Raw genomic sequence first — 20,479 nt, forward strand, 5'->3', positions numbered from 1 at the left:
CACTAATTTAAAAAAAGAAATAGCTCAGTGCCTGGAGCAGAAAGGCAAAGAAATCATTTTTCGTTCCAAAATTCAGCATGTGGAGGAGAATGAGACCTGCTCCAGGTACTTTTTTAAAAAAATTAACAATAAAAAGGCTATTATTAAAAATATTGAAGGTGTGTCAGATGTACAGGGTATTTTAAGTAAAGTTCATGAGTTTTATGCTGACCTTTTTAGTGTTAAAACTGTGGATCATAATTTTATGCGTGACTCACTGAAGGAGATTACTACTGTTTTAGACCCTGTCTCCCAGAATTTTTTATTACAGGAGCTGACGGAGCAGGAGGTTTTAGAAACGGTAAAGAGTTTTAAAGCCGGAAAAGTTCCCGGACCGGACGGTATACCCAGTGAGTTTTATGTCAAATTTTATGACATTTTAAAAGAGGATCTTTTTAGCCTTTTTTATGAAGTTTTTAATTCCAAGATGCTGCCTAAGTCCTGGCGGAAGGGTGAGGTCTCCCTGCTACATAAGAAAGGTGACATCGCAGTTTTGAAGAACTGGAGACCAATAACCCTTCTGAATAGCGACTATAAAATAATGGCAAAAGTGTGCGCAAATAGATTAAAAGCCATAATACCCCACATTGTACACTCTAACCAGGTGTGTGGGGTGCCAGGCCGCAGCATCTGGGATAATCTTAACCTGGTAAAAGATGTGATTGAGGACACGAGGTCTAGAAGAGGTAAATTAGCCATTTTATCTATAGACTTCGAGAAGGCGTTCGACCGTGTCTCTCATTTTTATCTTTTTAAGGTTTTAGAGCGTATGGGTATACCTGAAGGATTTTTATTATCACTTAAAGCCTTTTATAAAGATTGCACAAGCAAAATTTTAGTGAATGGTTTTAAGACACAGGACGTGATTTTAGACTCAGGGGTGAAGCAGGGGTGTCCCTTGTCCCCACTGCTTTTTATTTGCGCATTAGAGCATCTACTGTGTACAATTCGCCGCGATAAGTTAATACGTGGAGTCCCCCTGCCCGGGGGTGGCGGCGTAGAGGCTAAAGCAGTGGGGTACATGGACGATGTAGCGGTTTTTTGCAGGGACACCCTGTCGCTTCAGAGAACCCTCAGACAAATTGAGTTTTATTGCTGTGCTTCCGGTTTTAAGGTGAACTTCGACAAAAGTAATATTTTAAATATAGGAAGCATGGCTTTTAGAGACATACCCGTCCCTGTGTCAGATAATATTACGATTTTAGGTGTCTCCTTCAGTGAGTGCGATAATGGTTTTATCAGTTGGGACATGGTGGTGCAGAAGGTAAATCAAAAAATATGTATGTGGAACATGAGAAAACTTACCATGGAGGGAAAAGTTTTAATTATTAAAATGGTCATTTTACCCCTGCTTTTATATCTCAGTATGGTTTTCCCTCCCCCCACGGTTTTATTGCAAAAAATTACTAAAGCATGTTTTACCTTCTTTTGGAGTTCCAGAATGGAGAAACTTAAAAGAGAGATTGTGATGAAATCCAAACCGAAGGGTGGCAAAGATTTTCCGAATTTTAACAGGTTTCTTTTAATCAAGTTCTTCAGTTTCTGTTTTAATTCCCTTTTTAAAGAACATTATTGGTCCTATTTTTTACGTTTTAATACAGGGTTTTTAATGCGAAGGTTTGGGTGGTTCAACATTGTTTTATCCTCACCTTACGCTTTTAAACTCTCAATAAACTATGTGATTTTAGAAAAGATAGTGACCTTATTCAACCTGAAGGGAAAAAATGTAAATGAGCTGAAAAATAGTAAAAAATTAATTAAAGACCTAAGAGAAAGTGAGACGGTCAGCAGGATTGAGAATTTTAATGAGGAACGAAGTGCTTTTATCTTCAAAATTATTAATGTGTTTTATCTTTTTAATACACAGATGGACCTGGCCTGGAGCTGCATTCATCAATGTCTTCCATGCCGGGCATTCCAATACAGAAGGAGGCTCGCGAGGTCTGCCGTCTGCCCGAGGGAAGGCTGCCAGGCCGAGGAAACGATTAGACACATTTTTTGGACGTGTGATTTTGCGAAGAAATTTTGGAAAAAAATATTCCCTCTTTTGGTAAAGATGGCAGACCTGAAAGACTTGAATTATGAAGATATTTTATATGGACTATTTGGATGCCCAACCGCGAGCCAAAAGATAATAGCGTGGAAGACGATGAATTGCGCCAAAGAAGCTCTATGGAAGGCCAGGAACATCCTGATTTTTAAGCACGATGTTTTATCTACTGATGATGTTTTAGGTCTTTGTTTTAGCGAAATGTACATTTATTATTTATTAGACAAAAAAAGAAATGCCACCCTTCTTAATAAATGGTTTGTGAAAGAATGGAACTCCAACATATAAAGATTTGCCACCATGTCCCTTTTATGTAATGTAATGCAATGAAATATTGATTTTATTTTTATTCATTTGTACAAAAGTTGGTTTTATTGTAAACTGTATTTTTTATCATGAAATAAATCATTGACACCCCTGAAAAGGGGTAGCCAACTTAAAAAAAAAATCTGTTCTTATCAGTTTAATATCTGATACGTCCCCTATCTGGGGACCATATATTAAATGGATTTTTAGAACAGGGAGATGGAAATAGAGCTTGCTCTGTCCACTCCACGCATTGACCTGGTATTGCAGTATTTCCAGGACCGGTGCACCCTTTCCTTATGTGTTTACTAAAATGAGATTCCAAAAGTGCTTTTTGTGTTTGCCATTGTTTTTGTCTTTCGGATGGGATCTCCCCTTTTAATCCCATTATTTCAACACCTGTTAGACAATGCATTTGTACAGTCATGTGTGATAATGAGCTAATTTATTAAATGCAATTAATTAATACATTGCCACCTCTTGTTTTGTGTCGTCTGTGTTTCTGTGTTTCCGGCATTTCACATTGGAACAGCTCATTCACCTTCCTTGTCTTCTCTCCGCCCTCCCTCCTAGGTAGGTTAAAGAGCTGCACCTGAGCCAGCCACTGATTGATGCAGCACCATTGTCAAATAGTGGAGTGGAGTAGGGGAACAGCAAACAGCCATTAAAGCAGCCAGCCCGCCCGCCCGCCCGCCCGTCACAATGGACCTACCTGTGTACACTAGATGGATGTGATGGAATGTACTGTGGTCCCTACATTTCAAGAAGAAGTAAGAATTGCAGTTGCAACAAACCCTTGCTTGCCTACAAAGAGAGCAGCAATTTGGATTTGTTACTATGTTACCTGGAAGAATAACAAACTGTGCAAGGATGGAGGTTGTAGGAGCAAGGAGAACAAGTTGTCTGTAAAGTTGGTGGATGCCTATTTTCCATTTTGCAGTCCCTTGTCTCCCTCTTGTGGCCTCCTGGAGGCAACTAGCTGTGCAAAAAAAAGACAGCCTGGGGGCCGGCTGTTGCAGTGTTGCCCTCTCAGGCAACACTGAGTGACTGACTGAGCCGCACCGTCTTATATAAAGTTCAGACGGAACTTTGCACGTGTCATAGTGGAGACCTCAGGAGCCAGAGCCAGTTTTCTGACATCATAATGGGGCCTCAGAGATAAAAGCCTGGGCCCAGGCAGTGTTGGTCAGTGCTGCTCAGCAGGCAGCACTGGACTGGATTAAAGCTGATACAAGGTGTGAAAGGAGAAGGGGTGGCAGTGGGCATGCACTTGCTGCTGCTGCTGCTGCTGCTGCTGCTGCTGCCAGTGTTTGCACGGCAGGAGGGCATTTGGGCGTTGCCAGGAAGGCGTTTTTATGTCGATTCCTCCTCTTTCAGCACTGCATTGTGGTGCAAGCAAAAGAAGCAAATCCTGTCTTGCTTCCTCTCCGGCCTTTATTCACCTCCCGCTTAGTAGCTGTGAGTGTGTGTGAGCCTGCAGGGCCCCATGGAATTGCCTAGGAGTAGGCTGAATCGCTGCAAGGGGTGAACAGCAGTATTGGGCAGGCTCGGTCAACGCGCGGCCCGTTCGGGTTATCGCTTCTCGGCCTTTTGGCTAAGACCAAGTGTATTTATACAGGAGGTTTTTAGTCAGAAGGTGCTCAGGTACCCTCTCTCTCGGCCTCGGGGGATCGTCCAGGTTCGCCTGGACTTCACCCCCGTGCTGCTATTTGGGAGAGAGGCTTAGTCCTGAGCAACGAGTTGCGATCCCCCCCCAGCCCTTTGGTACGTCTCAGGACCCCATAGGGCGCAGCTTTTTGCTGTGCGGTTCGGCCTGGCCACGGAAATGGCAGGCGAGCCTGATGCGGTGCCGGTGTATGCCCGGCTAAGGAACTCTGCCCGATTTATCGTGGCAGAGGGTGGAGGCGGTCCACGTGGCGTAAAGTTCTTGGTCCACAAGATCTTGGAAGAACTACTGGCGGTCCACAAGAATGAGATTTTGGCTATCCAGGACTACCCGAAACGAGGAATTTTCGACGTCACCTTTATGGGAGAAGGAATCCTCCGTGATGCCATGGACCGAGCTGAGAGGAGAAAAGGTGAACTCGTGGTAGCGGGAGTCCAGGTAGTAGAACATGCCTTCGAAATTACGAAACTCGTGGTGATTAAAATGTACTCCCCATATGTGAAGGATATGGAAGTGGCAGCATTCTTAGCTGCCTACTTCAAGAATGTCAAACTGTTGGGGAGAGTTATGAACGAGTGTGGAGTGTGGACCGTCAAGTGGAAGTTCTTAGTAACATTGATAAAGGACCCCTCCACCCAAGAAACGAGATTACCACCGGCTCGTTTTAAAATTGGAAATGTGAATGGCGACCTCTATTTTTCAGGGATGCCAAACTTCTGCAGGGCCTGCGGTACCTATGGACATACCAGTTTTAACTGCGATGTCACCTGTAGAAACTGTGGAAGCAAAGAGCACAATATGAGAGAGTGCACACAAGAGAAAAAATGTAATTTTTGCCAAAAAACTGGTCATCTGTACTATTCTTGTCCCCATAGGTACCGAGGCGAAGAAAATGAGCAACCCGAGGCGCCCCCACGTGCTCCACCAGCAGACCAGTCCCACCCCCTGGGAGAGGAGCATGCCGGGGCAGCGAAGGAGCAGCGAGGCACCTGGGCTTCAGTGGTGCGAAGTAATGGAGCCAAAGCGGGTGCCTCGCGGCCAGCAACCTCTGAGGAAAGGATGGAGCCCAATGCCAAAGAAAAAAGGCAATCTAAGAGGAAGGCGGAAAAGGAGCAGGCCACCGATGATACTGGGGCATCCCAGAGGGCTGGTTGTCCAGTGGGTGCCGGGCCTGCTCCTGTACCTGGGTCTCAGGAGTCTGACTCCGAGCAGGAGAACTGGGTAGCGGTGGGTCCCCGAAAAAAGGGAAAACAGGAGCGTGCTGGTAGGAGGGAATCAGGGGAGGAGCAGATGGACACAACCGTGAAAAAAAGTGAGGCTCCTCCTAGGACCACCTCCTCGCCTGACCTGGTGAGGAGGGTGGGCACTGTTCCCTCCCAGATACCGGACACCCCGCCATGTGCGCAACCTCCCCCTCTAAGACGGCGTCATCAGAGCCTGGGGGGAGAGGCGGGGCCCTTGGGGGACCCACCCGAAATGGACCTACGTGGTCACCCAGTTGAGACCCAGGTGACGCTAGGCGAGATTGGGCTCCCCTTGTATGAGATAAGAGTTGCTGGCACGGCCCTCAGTGAAGGTAGTTCCTCTCCCTTTTCGTCCCTCTTTGCAGGCGATTCGGACGAGGGTGGGGATATGAGCGCAAACGAGAGTTCTGGTAATGCTGGTGGAGGAAATGTCTGATTTTAAGTTCCACGAATATTTATTATTTTAAAATCAAGACGTTATTTTAATCTCCACAATGTCAGAAGTAAAGGGAATCTCCCTCAACGTGAGGGGCGCCAAGTCCAAAGTTAGAAGGGTTGCTCTCTTCAGCTTTTTAGCTGGCCTGGCAGCCTCTGTTTTTTTCCTGCAGGAGTGCGGCATTCCCCATACGATGAAGTACCATAAATACCAAGAGGATTGGAAGTATGGTCCATCAGTCTGGTCTGGATCTAACGAGTCCAGATCAGCAGGGGTCGCCATTCTTTTTAAGGGAAATGTTTTAATCGATTTTATCCAAGAGATTCTTCCAGGACGTATTTTATTGGTTAAGGCTTTTATTGACGGTGTGAAATGGCAGTTTTTAAATTTTTACGGCTCACCAGATAAAAATGAAAGAGCAGAAATGTTAGCGATTTTACCTCTTTTTATTAACACGACTGAGCCTTTTATCCTCGCAGGTGATTTTAATTGTATCCTGAGGGGGGAACGCCGGCTTACCAGCGCTACAAGCAGAAACTATGACAAGACCTCTGGACTGCTCAAAGATATGGTGGGTGATTTTAAATTAAAAGACGTTTATAAAGAGTGTAACAGGAGCAGTCCAGAGGAAGCCGGCGTTACCTGGAGCAACGCCACCTGTAGCTCCAGGATAGATTTTATATTTTGTAATGAGAATCTACTGCCTTTTAAATGTGAAGTTTTAACCAATATTTTTTCCGATCACAAGCTTTTATCATTTTATGTAAAGCGTGATTTTAATAACATTATTAGTAAAAAGTCCTGGAAGTTAAATGTTTCCCTTTTAGATGATCCACAGGTTTTTACAGATTTTATTGAATTTTACAAAGAGAGTAGGCGGGTGAGAGACACACGGGCTCCCATCACCGCATGGTGGGAGAAAATGAAAAGGAAAATAAAAGAATTTTTTATTAAAAAAAGCGTGGCGAAAGCTAGAGAGAAGCAAGCTTTTTTTAAAATTCTCAACACCCGCCTACAGACCCTGTACAAGATGAGAGAACACGAGATAGAGGTACAAGACGACATCGCCAACTTAAAAAAAGAGATAGCTCAGTGCCTGGAGCAGAAAGGTAAAGAAATTATATTTCGTTCTAAAGTACAGCACGTGGAAGAGAACGAGACCTGCTCCAGGTACTTTTTTAAGAAAATGAACAATAAAAAAGCTATTCTTAAAAATATTGATGGGGTGTCGGATGTACAGGGTCTTTTAAGTAAAGTTCATGAGTTTTATACTGACCTTTTTAATGTGAAAACTGTGGATCGTGATTTTATGCGTGACTCGCTGAAGGAGATTACCACTGTTTTAGACCCTGTCTCCCAGAATTTTTTATTGCAGGAACTGTCGGAGCAGGAGATTTTAGAGACAGTGAAGAGTTTTAAAGCAGGTAAAGTTCCTGGCCCGGACGGTATACCCAGCGAGTTTTATGTCAAATTTTATGATATTTTAAAAGATGATCTCCTAAACCTTTTTACCGAAGTCTTTCATTCCAAGATGCTGCCTAAGTCCTGGCGGAAGGGTGAGGTCTCCTTGCTATACAAAAAAGGTGACATCGCAGTTTTAGAGAATTGGAGACCAATAACCCTTCTGAATAGTGACTACAAAATAATGGCAAAACTATGTGCAAACCGTTTAAAAGCCATAGTACCCCACATCATACACTCTAACCAGGTGTGTGGGGTGCCAGGCCGCAGCATCTGGGATAATATTAATTTAATAAAAGATGCGATTGAAGACACAAAATCTAGAAACGGAAAATTAGCCATTTTATCCATAGATTTTCAAAAAGCTTTCGACCGAGTATCGCACTTTTATCTTTTTAAGGTTTTAGAGCGGATGGGTATACCTGAAGGTTTTTTACTATCTATTAAAGCCTTTTATAAAGATTGCACAAGCAAAATTTTAGTAAATGGTTTTAAGACACAGGACGTTCTTTTAAACTCTGGGGTGAAGCAGGGGTGTCCCTTGTCCCCACTGCTTTTCATATGTGCACTAGAGCCTCTGCTATGCGCAATACGCCGTGATAAACAAATACGTGGAGTCCCCCTGCCAGGGGGAGGCGGCATAGAGGCTAAAGCAGTGGGGTACATGGATGATGTGGCGATACTTTGTAGGGACACCCTGTCGCTTCAGAAAGCCCTAAAACAAATTGAGTTTTATTGCTGTGCTTCCGGTTTTAGAATAAATTTCAGCAAAAGTAATATTTTAAGAATAGGAAGCATGGTTTTTAGAGACGTACCCGTTCCTGTGTCAGATACTATTAAAGTTTTAGGTATCTCCTTCAGTGAGCACGACAATGGTTTTATAAGTTGGGACATGGTGGCGCAGAAGGTAAACAATAAAATTTGTATGTGGAATATGAGGAAACTCACCATGGAGGGAAAAATTTTAATCATAAAAATGGTCATTTTACCCCTTCTTTTATATACAAGCATGGTGTTCCCTCCCCCAACAGTTTTATTACAAAAAATAACAAAAGCATGTTTTACCTTCTTTTGGAGTTCCAGGATGGAGAAATTGAAACGAGAAACGGTAATAAAGTCCAAACTAAAGGGTGGCAAAGATTTTCCTGATTTTAATAGGTTTCTTTTAATTAAGTTCTTTAGTTTCTGTTTTAATTCCCTTTTTAAAGAGCACTATTGGTCTTACTTTTTACGTTTTAATACTGGGTTTTTTATGCGGAGGTTTGGTTGGTTCAACATAATTTTATCCTCACCATACGCTTTTAAATTACCAGCGAATTACGTAATTTTAGAAAAAATAGTGGCTCTCTTCAATTTAAAAGGGAAGACCGTGAACGAACTTAAAAACAGCAAGAAAATAATTAAAGACCTGAGAGAGAGCGAGACGGTCAGCAATGTAGAGAATTTTAATACGCAACGATGTGCTTTTATTTTCAAAATGGTTAATGTGTTTTATCTTTTTAATGCACAGATGGACCTGGCCTGGAGCTGCGTTCATCAATGTCTTCCATGCCGGGCATTCCAGTACAGAAGAGGATTCGCGAGGTCTGCCGTCTGCCCGAGGGAAGGCTGCCAGGCCGAGGAAACTATAAGACATATTTTTTGGACATGTGACTTTGCAAAACAATTTTGGAAAAAAATATTCCCTCTTTTGGTGAAGATGGCAGACCTAAAGGACTTAAACTATGAAGATATTTTATATGGACTTTTTGGATGCCCAACCGCGAGTCAGAAGATAATTGCATGGAAGACGATGAATTGCGCCAAAGAAGCTCTATGGAAGGCCAGGAACATCCTCCTTTTTAAGCACGACGTTTTATCGGTTGATGATGTTTTAGGTCTTTGTTTTAGTGAGATGTATATTTATTTTTTACTAGACAAAAAAAGGAATGCCACCCTTCTAAATAAATGGTTTGTGACTGACTGGAACTCCAAATAAATAAAGATTTGCCCCATGTCCCTCTACAAAAATTTTATGAAAATTTGATTTTACTATTGTTACAATGTAAAAATTCTTTGTATTTATCTATGTAACTGAAATGTGTTTTATTGTAAAATTGAAATTTTTATAAATAAATCATTGACACCCCCGCGAGGGGGTAGCCAACTGAAAAAAATCTGTTCTTATCAGTTTAATATCTGATACGTCCCCTATCTGGGGACCATATATTAAATGGATTTTTAGAACAGGGAGATGGAAATAGAGCTTGCTCTGTCCACTCCACGCATTGACCTGGTATTGCAGTATTTCCAGGACCGGTGCACCCTTTCCTTATGTGTTTACTAAAATCAGATTCCAAAAGTGCTTTTTGTGTTTGCCATTGTTTTTGTCTTTCGGATGGGATCTACCCTTTTAATCCCATTATTTCAACACCTGTTGGACAATGCATTTGTACAGTCATGTGTGATAATGAGCTAATTTATTAAATGCAATTAATTAATACATTGCCACCTCTTGTTTTGTGTCGTCTGTGTTTCTGTGTTTCCGGCATTTCACATTGGAACAGCTCATTCACCTTCCTTGTCTTCTCTCCGCCCTCCCTCCTAGGTAGGTTAAAGAGGCTCTGTCACCAGATTTTGCAGCCCCTATCTGCTATTGCAGCAGATCGGCGCTGCAATGTAGATTACAGTAACGTTTTTATTTTTAAAAAACGAGCATTTTTGGCCAAGTTATGACCATTTTCGTATTTATGCAAATGAGGCTTGCAAAAGTACAACTGGGCGTGTTGAAAAGTAAAAGTACAACTGGGCGTGTATTATGTGCGTACATCGGGGCGTGTTTACTACTTTTACTAGCTGGGCGTTGTGTATAGAAGTATCATCCACTTCTCTTCACAACGCCCAGCTTCTGGCAGTGCAGACACAGCCGTGTTCTCCAGAGATCACGCTGTGACGTCACTCACAGGTCCTGCATCGTGTCGGCACCAGAGGCTACACTTGATTCTGCAGCAGCATCAGCATTTGCAGGTAAGTAGCTACATCGACTTACCTGCAAACGCCGATGCTGCTGCAGAATCATCTGTAGCCTCTGGTGCCGACACGATGCAGGACCTGTGAGTGACGTCACAGTGCTGCACTGCCAGAAGCTGGGCGTTGTGAAGAGAAGTGGATGACACTTCTATACACAACGCCCAGCTAGTAAAAGTAGTAAACACGCCCCGATGTACGCACATAATACACGCCCAGTTGTACTTTTACTTTTCAACACGCCCAGTTGTACTTTTGCAAGCCTCATTTGCATAAATACGAAAATGGTCATAACTTGGCCAAAAATGCTCGTTTTTTAAAAATAAAAACGTTACTGTAATCTACATTGCAGCGCCTATCTGCTGCAATAGCAGATAGGGGTTGCAAAATCTCGTGACAGAGCCTCTTTAAAAAGCTGCACCTGAGCCAGCCACTGATTGATGCAGCACCATAGTCAAATAGTGGAGTGGAGTAGGGGAACAGCAAACAGCCATTAAAGCAGCCAGCCCGCCCGCCCGCCCGTCACAATGGACCTACCTGTGTACACTAGATGGATGTGATGGAATGTACTGTGGTCCCTACATTTCAAGAAGAAGTAAGAATTGCAGTTGCAACAAACCCTTGCTTGCCTACAAAGAGAGCAGCAATTTGGATTTGTTACTATGTTACCTGGAAGAATAACAAACTGTGCAAGGATGGAGGTTGTAGGAGCAAGGAGAACAAGTTGTCTGTAAAGTTGGTGGATGCCTATTTTCCATTTTGCAGTCCCTTGTCTCCCTCTTGTGGCCTCCTGGAGGCAACTAGCTGTGCAAAAAAAAGACAGCCTGGGGGCCGGCTGTTGCAGTGTTGCCCTCTCAGGCAACACTGAGTGACTGACTGAGCCGCACCCGTCTTATATAAAGTTCAGACGGAACTTTGCACGTGTCATAGTGGAGACCTCAGGAGCCAGAGCCAGCTTTCTGACATCATAATGGGGCCTCAGAGATAAAAGCCTGGGCCCAGGCAGTGTTGGTCAGTGCTGCTCAGCAGGCAGCACTGGACTGGATTAAAGCTGATACAAGGTGTGAAAGGAGAAGGGGTGGCAGTGTGCATGCACTTACTGCTGCTGCTGCTGCTGCTGCTGCTGCAGCTGCTGCTGCCAGTGTTTGCACGGCAGGAGGGCATTTGGGCGTTGCCAGGAAGGCGTTTTTATGTCGATTCCTCCTCTTTCAGCACTGCATTGTGGTGCAAGCAAAAGAAGCAAATCCTGTCTTGCTTCCTCTCCGGCCTTTATTCACCTCCCGCTTAGTAGCTGTGAGTGTGTGTGAGCCTGCAGGGCCCCATGGAATTGCCTAGGAGTAGGCTGAATCGCTGCAAGGGGTGAACAGCAGTATTGGGCAGGCTCGGTCAACGCACGGCCCGTTCGGGTTATCGCTTCTCGGCCTTTTGGCTCAGATCAGGTTTATTGCCTGGTCTGGGCCGGGGGTTCGGTCTTTCGTGGAGTCCTCTCCGACGTTTTTGGGAGCGATCACCGTGCCGTTGGGCATTCCATATCAAGATGGCAGCTGTGCGGAATACTATTCGTTTTGTGGTAAATGAGCAGAGGAGAGACGAAGTGGATACTGGGCACATCATTGAGAACATCCTTCTGGACCTGGCTGGAGTTAAGTTGGTAGAGGTATTCTGTATCCAAGCTTTCAGTAATATTGCTACGTATGACGTATCCTTTTTTGAGGCCGCCTACTGTCTAAATGTTTTTCAGTTGCTCAAGGAGAAACACATGCATGAGGCTTTAACATCTATTGAAGTGCAACCTCTTTTTTCAGCAGTGGAGAAATGTATCACAATCCACATGTATAACCCATTTCTGGATAGAAGGCTGGTTAGGGCCTTTTTAGCTCACTACTGTACCCATGTTAGAGGTGGTGTGGAGCAGAAGAATCTATGGGGAGTTTTCAATGGTGATATCAAGTACTGGGTCAGGCTGAAACCTGACTCCAGCTGTATTGGAGGAGTGATGAATCCTCCTGCTAATTTTTCAATTGGTGGTAATAAGGGATATCTTTACTACCAAGATATGCCATGCTTTTGTAGATCATGTTTTTCCTACGGGCATACCAAAGATGCATGCAAAGGCAAGGTATGCAGGAATTGTAAAGAAACAGGACATGAGGCTAGTGCATGTATTTCCCCATCCAGGTGTGACATTTGTGGTTTGCCTGGTCATACCTGTAGAAAATGCCCAAAGGTGTTTCCCTTCTTAGGGCAAGAGAGAAGGACATGGGGCAGACAGGTGAGAACAACAGGTTCCCTTGCTGCCTCTTCTGATGTAATTTCAGAGCCTGCTGGCAGTGTTTCTGTGGCTGCTTCTCAGGACCCTGGGAAAGCTGGATTTGGAGAGGTTCTAACCTCACATACTGATAGCATGGAGTTGGGTGTGGTCCCTCCTGCAGAGCCAACTGTTGATGAGACACCTGTGGTTATACCTATGGAAGGTGAAGACACAGCGCCACCTAGTGGGTGTGCATACCCTGATAATGGTGCAAGTATGCAAATTTTGTCTTTCTCTAGCCCAGAGTCAAAAACGGAAGACTCAGCTAAAGTGGAGTGGTCAATATCGGAGGAGGACGAGAAGGAGGCCAGGATGCCTAGTGCCACTAGTGCGGAAATTTTCCACAAAGTTGTCTCAAAAAGGGGGAAGTCTGGAAAGGCGGTGAAGAGACTGAAGATAGGTTTGTTGGAAGATTCTGCTCATGCAAATCCTTTCTCATTGCTGGACAGTGACTCTAGTTGTAGCCCTAAGTCATCTGAGGTGGCCTCAGAAGTACCCAGCTCTCCTGGGGAAGGTTTCCTCAGTGAAGCCAATGTGGCGAATCTGGAAAGAGCTATGTATTTCCCTGGGACGTGATATGTTCTGGTTTTCTCATGGCTTTCTTTTCCACTAACCATACTATGCCCGCATGTCTTTGAGATTAAAGATTGTCTCTCAAAATGTACGGGTGTTCTCCTCTGCTCACAAGCGTGCTGCAGTCCTGGACTTTTTGGCCTCTAAGGGCAGTGACATTGTTTGCGTACAAGAATGTGGTTTATCAAAAATGCCTAGGAAAGAAGAATGGAAGTTTGGGGAAGCAATTTGGTCCTTTTCTTCCACAAATAGGAATGATGGAATTGGTATTCTCTTCAAAAATAATGAGTTTGTCATCAAACAGACTCAAATCATTCAGGAAGGAAGATGTGTCTGTGTGTTACTATCCTATAAGGGATGGCAGTTTAGGCTTATCAATATCTATGGCCATGCTGTGAAAACTGATAGGTTGGCACTTTTTGATAGTTTAAAATTTTTTCTACATGGTAAAGTTCCTGTTATTATTGTCGGTGATATTAACTGTATCCTGGAGAAGCAGGCCCGAGCTGGATCCACAGAGTCTAATGTGGACGCTACCGGAAGTTTGTGGAATAAAATTTTGCAGGACTTTGCTTTGCAGGACGCTGTCACCAGGAAACCAGGTCCATTTACTTACCATGCCGATGACGGAAGAACGGATTCTCGTCTGGACTTTTTCTTTTTTTCTACTTCAGCAATGAAATGTGTCGATTATGCGCAGGAGAGAGTGTGGTTTTCAGATCACGAGTGTTTGTTGGGGGTTTTTGTTATAAATAATTTCTTTTATGGTAGAGGGGTATGGAAGATGAATGTCAGTTTTCTGAGTGATGAAAGGGTAAAAACTAGGTTTGGGAAAAAATATGGGTTTTGGGTTAGGAAGAAAAGTTCTTTCTCTAATGTGTGTGAATGGTGGGTATGGGTGAAAAAAAAGATTGGTGGGTTTTTTAGACAGATAGGATATAGAAGAGCGAGAAGGAAAAGATTGCAATATTCACGCTTTAATATGCGGATGACGTTTCTTCATCAATGTAAAAATTTGGGTATGGATGTAAGACACGATTTAGAAAAAACAAAAAAAGATATTAAGGAGTGGTTCCGAGAGAAAGGGAAAGAAATAATATTTAGGTCTAAGGTTGAGGTTAGAGATAATCACGAGAAGTGCACTAGATTTTTCTTTAAAAAAATGTGTGGTGGGAAAAGTGGTATGAATGTGTTATTGGATAAGGATGATAAAGAGGTGTTTGGTAAGGATGTGATTGATGTGGTGTCTGATTTTTATAAACAACTGTATGATGTGAAGAAGTGTGATCTGGGTGACGATGATGAGTTTTTGGATATTGTGTGTAATTTTGTTCCTGAAAGTGAATGTGAGCTTTTGCTTGGTGAGATTATGGATGGTGAAGTAAAGGATGTGGTGGGAAGTATGGCCAAAAATAAGTCTCCAGGGATCGATGGAATACCAGCTGATTTCTATGGGAAATATTGGGATATAATTGGGAAGGATGTTATTGATGTTATGAGAGTGTTGTTTTCTGGGACGAATATGTGTGATGTGATGAAGAAGGGTATGGTAGTTCTGTTGCATAAAAAAGGAGATAAGAGACGGTTAGAAAACTGGCGACCAATTACTTTGCTGAATACGGATTATAAAATTTTTGCCAAGCTGATTGCGAATCGTATGAGAGATGTGATTGGGTGTGTAATTGATGAGGATCAGGTATGTGCGGTACCGAAAAGGAAATTGCATGAGAACGTGGCGTTGGTGCGGGACATGCTTGAGGATTGTAAGGGTCGGAATAAGAAGGTGATTGTGTGTGCGTTAGATTTTGAGAAAGCGTTTGATCGTGTGGCGCATGTGTTTTTGTTCAAAGTGTTAGAGAGAATGGGTTTTCCGGTTCAGTTTGTGAGTTTGTTGAAGAAATTATACGCGAATGCAAAGAGTTGTGTGCAGGTGAATGGGTTTTTTTCAGAATCATTTAGTATTATGTCTGGTGTGCGACAGGGTTGTCCGTTGTCTCCCATCCTTTTTATTTGTGCGATTGAACCATTGTTGCAAATGATTAGAAATGATAAGGTTGTGAAAGGTTTGGTGGTGCCCGGGTGTGATGGACAGCGTGTGAAAGCTTTGGGATATATGGATGATATTTGTGTATTGTGTGATTCAGTGTATGATATGTCCAGAGTGAAGTTGATTGTAAATATGTTTTGTATTGCGTCTGCTTTTAAAATAAATTGGGGTAAGAGCAAATTTAAAATTTTTTTCAGTAATGAGCGAGTGTGTGATTCTGATATGGAACAGGTGAATGGTGTGAAAATTTTGGGTATTGTGTTTGATGATGAGCTGAAAGGGAAAGAAAGTTGGGATGAGTTAGGTGGTAGGATTGTGCGAAAGTTGGAAATGTGGAGAATGAGGGATCTTTCTTTTTCGGGGAAGGTTTTAATTGTCAAAAGTATTATTCTACCTATGATTTTATATGTTGCTCTGGTTTTTCCTCCTGCTGTTGCTATGTTAAAAAAAGTGAATAGAGTTTTGTTCCTTTTTCTATGGGGGAGCGGGATTGAGAAGGCAAGGAGAGAAATTCTAATGAAAAGCAGACGTAATGGAGGCCTTGATTTCCCAAATTTGGAGATTTTCATTGGAATTAATTGTGTACGTTTTTTTGTAGAGCTTTTATTTAAGGAATCCAAGGCCTCCAGAATGTCTAAGTATCTAGCTGGAACGGTGATTCAGCGTCTAAGTTGGGAAAAACGAAATTTATGTAAACCAATTGCTTTCCAGTGCACGGGGTGGTATTTGTATGTAGAAAAATTTATCAAAAAGTTCCAGCTAGAGGATGTAAGAATGGAGAGATTTTTGAGAGAAAAGAATGTTGTGAGAAGTATGTGTATGAATAATGTGATGTGTTCTGTAAATGGTTTGAATTCGATGGAGTCTAAGTCTGTGTGGAAGAAGATTGTTACGTATGATGTGTCAAATAAGCAGAAAGATTTGTTATGGATGTCGGTACATGGAGTGTTGCCTGTAAGGAGTGTTCAGAAAAGAAGAGGTTTGGTTGCGTCTGAAAGGTGTCCGAGAGAAGGTTGTGGGGATGATGAGGATGTGAGTCATGTGTTTTGGTCGTGTAAGCATGCAAAGGATGTTTGGAAAAAGTTGAGTGGGTTGTGTGAAGAATTGACTGGTTTGAAGGTTTTGACGTATGAAATTGTCTTGTTTGGTTTGTGTAGTTTGGGTAGTGAAAAGGATAGAGTGTTGTGGATTTTTCTGACTTGTGTGAAAGAAGTATTGTGGAATACGAGGAATTTGAATGTGTATAAAAGAGAAGTATTTGAGATGGAGGATGTGGTTAGTATGGTATTGGCTAAATTGTATTTTTATTATAAATGGGATCTAGAAAGAGGTATGGATGCGGAAGGGATATGGCGAATCTTAAAATGGAGGTATTTAGTTTGAGGAATTTTGTTTGATTTATCTTGTATTTGATGGGAAAATAAAATAATGAACCAGAGTGATGAGATTTTTTGAAAAATAGAGAGGTGGTTTGAACAACTACAGTTCTCGGTTTTATTCAAAAAAACCTGAATGGTTTAATAAAAAAAAAAAAAAAAAAAAAAAAAAAAAATCTGTTCTTATCAGTTTAATATCTGATACGTCCCCTATCTGGGGACCATATATTAAATGGATTTTTAGAACAGGGAGATGGAAATAGAGCTTGCTCTGTCCACTCCACGCATTGAACTGGTATTGCAGTATTTCCAGGACCGGTGCACCCTTTCCTTATGTGTTTACTAAAATCAGTTTCCAAAAGTGCTTTTTGTGTTTGCCATTGTTTTTGTCTTTCGGATGGGATCTCCCCTTTTAATCCCATTATTTCAACACCTGTTGGACAATGCATTTGTACAGTCATGTGTGATAATGAGCTAATTTATTAAATGCAATTAATTAATACATTGCCACCTCTTGTTTTGTGTCGTCTGTGTTTCTGTGTTTCCGGCATTTCACATTGGAACAGCTCATTCACCTTCCTTGTCTTCTCTCCGCCCTCCCTCCTAGGTAGGTTAAAGAGCTGCACCTGAGCCAGCCACTGATTGATGCAGCACCATAGTCAAATAGTGGAGTGGAGTAGGGGAACAGCAAACAGCCATTAAAGCAGCCAGCCCGCCCGCCCGTCACAATGGACCTACCTGTGTACACTAGATGGATGTGATGGAATGTACTGTGGTCCCTACATTTCAAGAAGAAGTAAGAATTGCAGTTGCAACAAACCCTTGCTTGCCTACAAAGAGAGCAGCAATTTGGATTTGTTACTATGTTACCTGGAAGAATAACAAACTGTGCAAGGATGGAGGTTGTAGGAGCAAGGAGAACAAGTTGTCTGTAAAGTTGGTGGATGCCTATTTTCCATTTTGCAGTCCCTTGTCTCCCTCTTGTGGCCTCCTGGAGGCAACTAGCTGTGCAAAAAAAAGACAGCCTGGGGGCCGGCTGTTGCAGTGTTGCCCTCTCAGGCAACACTGAGTGACTGACTGAGCCGCACCGTCTTATATAAAGTTCAGACGGAACTTTGCACGTGTCATAGTGGAGACCTCAGGAGCCAGAGCCAGCTTTCTGACATCATAATGGGGCCTCAGAGATAAAAGCCTGGGCCCAGGCAGTGTTGGTCAGTGCTGCTCAGCAGGCAGCACTGGACTGGATTAAAGCTGATACAAGGTGTGAAAGGAGAAGGGGTGGCAGTGGGCATGCACTTACTGCTGCTGATGCTGCTGCTGCTGCCAGTGTTTGCACGGCAGGAGGGCATTTGGGCGTTGCCAGGAAGGCGTTTTTATGTCGATTCCTCCTCTTTCAGCACTGCATTGTGGTGCAAGCAAAAGAAGCAAATCCTGTCTTGCTTCCTCTCCGGCCTTTATTCACCTCCCGCTTAGTAGCTGTGAGTGTGGGTGAGCCTGCAGGGCCCCATGGAATTGCCTAGGAGTAGGCTGAATCGCTGCAAGGGGTGAACAGCAGTATTGGGCAGGCTCGGTCAACGCGCGGCCCGTTCGGGTTATCGCTTCTCGGCCTTTTGGCTAAGACCAAGTGTATTTATACAGGAGGTTTTTGGTCAGAAGGTGCTCAGGTACCCTCTCTCTCGGCCTCGGGGGATCGTCCAGGTTCGCCTGGACTTCACCCCCGTGCTGCTATTTGGGAGAGAGGCTTAGTCCTGAGCAACGAGTTGCGATCCCCCCCAGCCCCTTGGTCTCCGTAAGACAAGGGGCGCAGCGAAAGCTGTGCGGTTCGACCTGGCCACGCTAATGGCAGGCGAACCCGATGCGGTGCCGGTGTACGCCCGGCTTAAGAATTCTGCACGATTTATCGTGGCAGAGGGTGGAGGCGGTCCCCGTGGTATTAAATTTTTAGTCCACGCCATTTTGGAAGATCTGCTGGCGGTCCACAAGAACGAGCTCTTGGCTATCCAGGACTACCCGAAGCGAGGAATCTACGATGTCACCTTCATGGGAGAAGGAATACTCCGTGATGCTATGGACCGAGCTGAGAGGAAACAAGGTGAACTCGTAGCAGCGGGAGTCAAGGTAGTAGAGCATGAATTTGAAATAACCAAACTCGTGGTGATTAAAATGTATTCCCCATATGTGAGAGATATGGAAGTGGCAGCATTTCTAGCTGCCTACTTCAAAAATGTCAAACTCCTGGGGAAAGTGATGAACGAGTGTGGAGTGTGGACCGCCAAATGGAAGTTTTTAGTTACGCTGATTAAGGACCCCTCCACCCAAGAAACGAGATTACCACCGGCTCGTTTTAAAATTGGAAATGTGAATGGCGACCTCTACTTCTCAGGGATGCCAAACTTCTGCAGGGCTTGTGGTACCTATGGACATACCAGTTTTAACTGCGATGTCACCTGCAGAAACTGTGGAAGCAAAGAGCACAATATAAGGGAGTGCACAGAAGAAAAAAAATGCAACTTTTGTCAAAAAACTGGTCACTTGTATTTTTCTTGTCCTCATAGGTACCGAAGCGGAGAAGAAGAGCAACCCGGGGCGCCCCCACGTGCTCCACCAGCGGACCAGCCCCGCCCTCAGGGAGAGGAACAAGCCAGTGCTGCAAAGGAGCAGCGGGGTACCTGGGCTTCAAGGGTACGGTCTGTTGGAGCCAAAGCAGGTACCTCACAGCCAACAGCCTCAGAGGAGAGAAGGGAGTCCAGTGCGAAGGAAAAACGCCAAGCCAAACGTAAGGCTGAGAAGGGGCAGGCCAGTGAGATAACTGAGGCATCCCAGAGTGCTGGTTGCTCAGTGGATGCCGGGCCTGCTCCCAATCCTGGGTCTCTAGATACGGAGTCTGAAGAGGAAGGTTGGCTGAAAGTGGGTCCCCGTAAAAAGGGTAAACAGGAGCGTGCCGGTAGGGGGGTGACAGGGGAGGAGCAAATGGATACGTCCGTAAAGCAAAGTGAGGCTCCTCCTAGGACCGCCCCCTCGTCGTTACTGGTGAGGAGGGTGGGCACTGTTCCCCCCGAGCCAACCGACACCCCGCCATGTGCGCAACCTCCCCCTCTAGAACGGCCTGCACGGCCTGCACGGCCTCAGGGGGGAGCGGCGGGGCCCTTGGGGGACCCACCCGATACAGACCTATATGGTCAGCCGTTAGAGACCCAGGTAAGGCTGTGTGAATCTGGACTCCCTGTATACGAGATGAGGGCTGTTGGCTCGACGCTCACGGAAGGTAGTTCCTCTCCTGAATCATCCCCTTTCTCGCTAGAGTCAGACGAGGGCGGGGAGATGAGTTCAAGCGAGATTTCTGGTATTGCTGGTGGAGGCCAAGTCTGATTTTAAGTAACACGATTATTTATTTTTTAAAATCAAGACTAACACAATTAAAACTCCACGATGTCTGAAATAAAGGGGATCTCCCTCAACGTGAGGGGCGCCAAGTCCAAAGTCAGAAGGGTTGCTCTCTTCAGTTTTTTATCTGGCCTGGCAGCCTCTGTTTTTTTCCTGCAGGAGTGCGGCATTCCCCATGCAATGAAGTACCATAAATACAAAGAGGATTGGAAGTATGGTCCATCAGTCTGGTCTGGATCTAACGAGTCCAGATCAGCAGGGGTCGCCATTCTTTTTAAGGGAAACGTTTTTATTGATTTTATTCAAGAGATTCTTCCAGGACGTATTTTATTGGTTAAAGCTTTTATTGACGGCGTAAAATGGCAGTTTTTAAATTTTTACGGCTCACCTGACAAAAATGAGAGAGCAGAGATGCTAGAAATGTTACCTCTTTTTATTAATACAACTGAGCCTTTTATCCTCGCAGGTGATTTTAACTGTATCCTGAGGGGGGAACGCCGGCTTACCAGTACTACAAGTAGGAATTACGATAAGACCTCTGGACTGCTCAAAGATATTGTAAATGATTTTAAATTAACAG

The 20,479-nt window shown here is 44.0% G+C and overlaps 3 non-coding genes across 3 annotated transcripts; all 3 read left to right on the top strand.

The window, feature by feature from the left end:
• Window positions 1–2,502: 2,502 nt before the first annotated feature.
• On the top strand, window positions 2,503–2,690 carry LOC142682074 (U2 spliceosomal RNA). The gene has a single exon (XR_012853879.1). It is a non-coding gene; the product is annotated as a U2 spliceosomal RNA (small nuclear RNA).
• A 6,627-nt stretch (window positions 2,691–9,317) lies between these two features.
• On the top strand, window positions 9,318–9,511 carry LOC142682078 (U2 spliceosomal RNA). The gene has a single exon (XR_012853883.1). It is a non-coding gene; the product is annotated as a U2 spliceosomal RNA (small nuclear RNA).
• Window positions 9,512–16,651: 7,140 nt separating this feature from the next.
• On the top strand, window positions 16,652–16,844 carry LOC142682117 (U2 spliceosomal RNA). Its single transcript, XR_012853907.1, has one exon. It is a non-coding gene; the product is annotated as a U2 spliceosomal RNA (small nuclear RNA).
• Window positions 16,845–20,479: the final 3,635 nt, after the last annotated feature.

This window comes from Rhinoderma darwinii (assembly GCF_050947455.1).
Source record: "Rhinoderma darwinii isolate aRhiDar2 chromosome 2 unlocalized genomic scaffold, aRhiDar2.hap1 SUPER_2_unloc_7, whole genome shotgun sequence".
Classification (NCBI taxonomy): Eukaryota; Metazoa; Chordata; class Amphibia; order Anura; family Rhinodermatidae; genus Rhinoderma; species Rhinoderma darwinii.